A 3,516-nucleotide genomic window follows, 5' to 3' on the forward strand; every position below is an offset into this window, starting at 1 on the left:
TCTCCCTTTCTTGAAAATGGGCACCACATTGGCCCTTCTCCAGTCCTCAGGGACCTGGCTGGAGCACCGCAAGTGCTCAAACAGCTGTGCCAGCGGCTCAGCTATGACACTGGCCAATTCTTTCAGCAGCTGCGGATGGAGGTCATCTGGGCCTGCTGACTTGTACCCATCCAGCTCCTCCAAGAGCTGCTTAACTATTTCAGAACTAACCGTAGGTGGACTGGTGCCATGAGGACATCCGTCAATGATCGAGGTGCAGGAACTGGCTTGGTCGGTACTTAGAAATACTGAAGCGAAGAACTCATTGAAGAGCTCTGCTTTTTTCCCCCCGCGTCAACCACTAACTGTCCTGATTTGTCCTGCAGGGGCCCTATGTTGCTCTGAGCTTTCCTTTTGCCCGCTATATACCTGAAGAAGGACTTTTTATTGTCCTTGATTGTTGAAGCCAGCCTGAGCTCAAGCCCCACCTTGGCCTGTCTAACTGATTCCTTGCAACAGCGCACCAGGGAGATATATTCCTCCTTGGTGGCTGCTCTCTGCTTCCATTGCCTATACATCTCTTTCTTTGCCCCCAGAATCACCTGGAGTTCCCTGTTCAGCCAAGGGGCCTTTTTGCCCCCTTACCTCCCTTCTTACATAATGGGATAGACTCCTTTTGATTCACCCCTCAATCTTTTGAATCCTCTGAGGCTGTTAATCTTAGTAGTAATTACTATCAATGGAAACTGTATGTTTTTGTTTTAATATACAGTCTTTTTTCTAGTTTAAACTGTAAACTCTACTAGATAGGAGATGTCAGCCCAGTGCATCTCATACAGAACCAAGCATATTGGTAGCACTCAACAAGGGACATGCAAATGCAGGACAATTAAGAACAGAAAAAGATCATGAGTGCTATTCATAAAAGCTACCAAAGACTGGAAAAATGGCCATTTGTTTGATTACTAGTGCCTTGGATGAGATCTAATCAGTAACTTAACAAACAGACATCATATGCACCATTGCTAAGCCTCTGAACTAGATGATGCCTTTTATGAATAAATTCCTGAAATAAACTGTTTCTAAGCATTTTCCTGTTTTTAGGAACCAAAGAAAAGTAGGACTGGAAGGGCCCTTAAAAGGTTATCTAGTCCAGCTCTCCATGCACACAACAGGATTTATCCATCTCAGCCAGAAACATGTCCATATAACCTGCACATAAGAGAATTCCAGAGAGAATACATCTCCGTCTAAGCAATCCACTCCAGTGTTTAGCCACCCTTATACCGAGAAACTTCTTCCTAATACCCAACCTAAATCTCCCTTGTTGCAATTTAAATCTATTACTCCTTGTCCTGTCCCCTGAAGAAATTAATCGTCCATTATGTCTATCTCCTCTTTAAGCAATTATTTTTGTATTTGAAGAAGACCGTCATCAAGTCTTTCCTCAGTTTCATCTTTTCTAGACTAAATAATCCAAATTTGTCCATTCTTTCCCCTGAGTGAGCTTTTAGACAGATCAGCCACCCTGGGTTGCTCTAAAGGTGTTCATCACTATGATGAAGGCCAAGAAGATAGCCAAATAGTACCAAATCACTGATCTCACTTTCCTTTAGGAGGCAGCCATGGACACGCTTTCAGCTTGTTCTAAAAAGTATGCATGCACACATTCCTGGAAACAAGCCTTTATAAAATTATGTAGGAAGCATGACTGAAATATGGTAGCATGTGACAACTACACAGCTATTCCAGTGCACCTGCAAACTGGCACTGCATTACTAACAGAGAGGCAGCAGTGTGTCTTATCTGTCAGATTCCCAATGATCACACCTGCCTCACTCTTCAATATAAAGCCCCTATCTCTGCTCCCCTTTGTATTATGCAAACACAGTTTCTTATGGCCCTTTCTACTATAATAATGGCTTCTACAACTAAGAAGCAAGTTAGAAGCAGGAGAAAGTTTACTCTCTGCCTCTTTTGCTCCCAAACAATAAAAGGCCTTATTATTAATGAAGAATTATCATCAATTCCTGGAGTCTACTGGGGATAACTTTTTGATACAGGTGGTAGAGAGGTAGATGGTAGAGAAGCCAGCTAGAGAGGGAAACTCTTCTAGAGTGACTGGTCACAAACAAGAAGGAATGTAACTTGGATGACAGTGAACATGAAATGATCCTAAAAGGGGGAACGAAGGAGAACAGCAGAAGAAAGACCCTGGATTTCAATAAAGCAGACTTCAACAAACTCAGGGAATTGGTGGGCAGGATCCCCTGGGAGGCAAGTCTGAGGGGAAAAGGAGTCTAGGAGAACTGGCTGAACTTTAAGGACTGAAGCTGCAGTACAGAAAAATTTAGGTTGGAGATTTCAAGGACCTTTGACTATGAGGATGGTCAGGCACCAGAACAGGAGACTTAAAAAAAGTTGTGGAATCCCCATCCTTGGAAATTTTCAAAGGTAGGTTGGACAGACACTTGGCTGAGATCGTTTAGTCAGCAATGCTCCTGCCTTGAGCAGAGAACTGAGCTAAATGACCTCATTAGGTCCCTTCCAGTCCTATTTTCCTAGGATCTTATCATTTGTTAAGAATCACAAATAAGGCTGGTACTGATGCAAAATGTAAAATGAAGCTATGTAAAAACCCTAACTTAAAACATAAATATTTCTCTCTCCACAAAGCCCTTCAGTTTCCTCATAGATAATCCTAACTAATCTTTCACCTCTGTATTTCTTTAGCAGGGGAAAAGAGGCTTTTCCTGTTCTAATTCATTTGCAATATGTATCAGAAAAAGTGATGACATTTTGAGAAAGATTTCTACATGGACGGAACTGACAGCTTGCTTGGACTGCAAAATACAAATCCAGTTTGGGCCTCCCCCCAAGAATAACCAGGTATCTATGGAGCAGATCTAGACAATGCCTCTGTAACAGAATTGATTTTGTCAGTGATTTAGATTGTTGTTTGACTCTATAATTTATTTTTGTGTTATGTAAGATATGGAGATTTATGTGGTTTTAGGGTTGACCATTTAACATTTTAATCCCCCCCGCTCCAAAAAAAAAAATTAAAAGCGATTAAAACATTGTCTTATAGGTTCACAATCAAACCTACCCCTCAGTGAACTGATTTATAGGATACTGAGAGTAGAGTACTGCAAAGCAAGTGAAACATGCAAATCCATAATCTACACATACAAGTGCTCCCTGTCCCCTTACATTTAAAACTTATTTACATACTTAAATAGAGGGTCCTGGCTGAAGCTCCACCCACCCAACAAGTAGAAGGCCGCATCCTGACAAATGCCAGCAATGTGAAAATGTTCAAGAGCCTACAGAACTACTTGGGCTATCAAGTGAGCCTGTAATAGCCCCTTTGTATATGCTACACAGGCATATTATCAAATAAAGCAAAGTGAAGCTGCAGACAGGTCATTCAAGAGATGCAGAAACAAGCAGAGCGTGCTCAGAGATGCAGGAAATGAGAAAGGGAAAAATCCCCCATTTACACTGGAAGGTAGAGGGCAATTAGGGATAAAGGGA

Source organism: Alligator sinensis, unplaced genomic scaffold (assembly GCF_000455745.1).
Source record: "Alligator sinensis unplaced genomic scaffold, ASM45574v1 scaffold280_1, whole genome shotgun sequence".
In the NCBI taxonomy this organism is placed as follows: domain Eukaryota; kingdom Metazoa; phylum Chordata; order Crocodylia; family Alligatoridae; genus Alligator; species Alligator sinensis.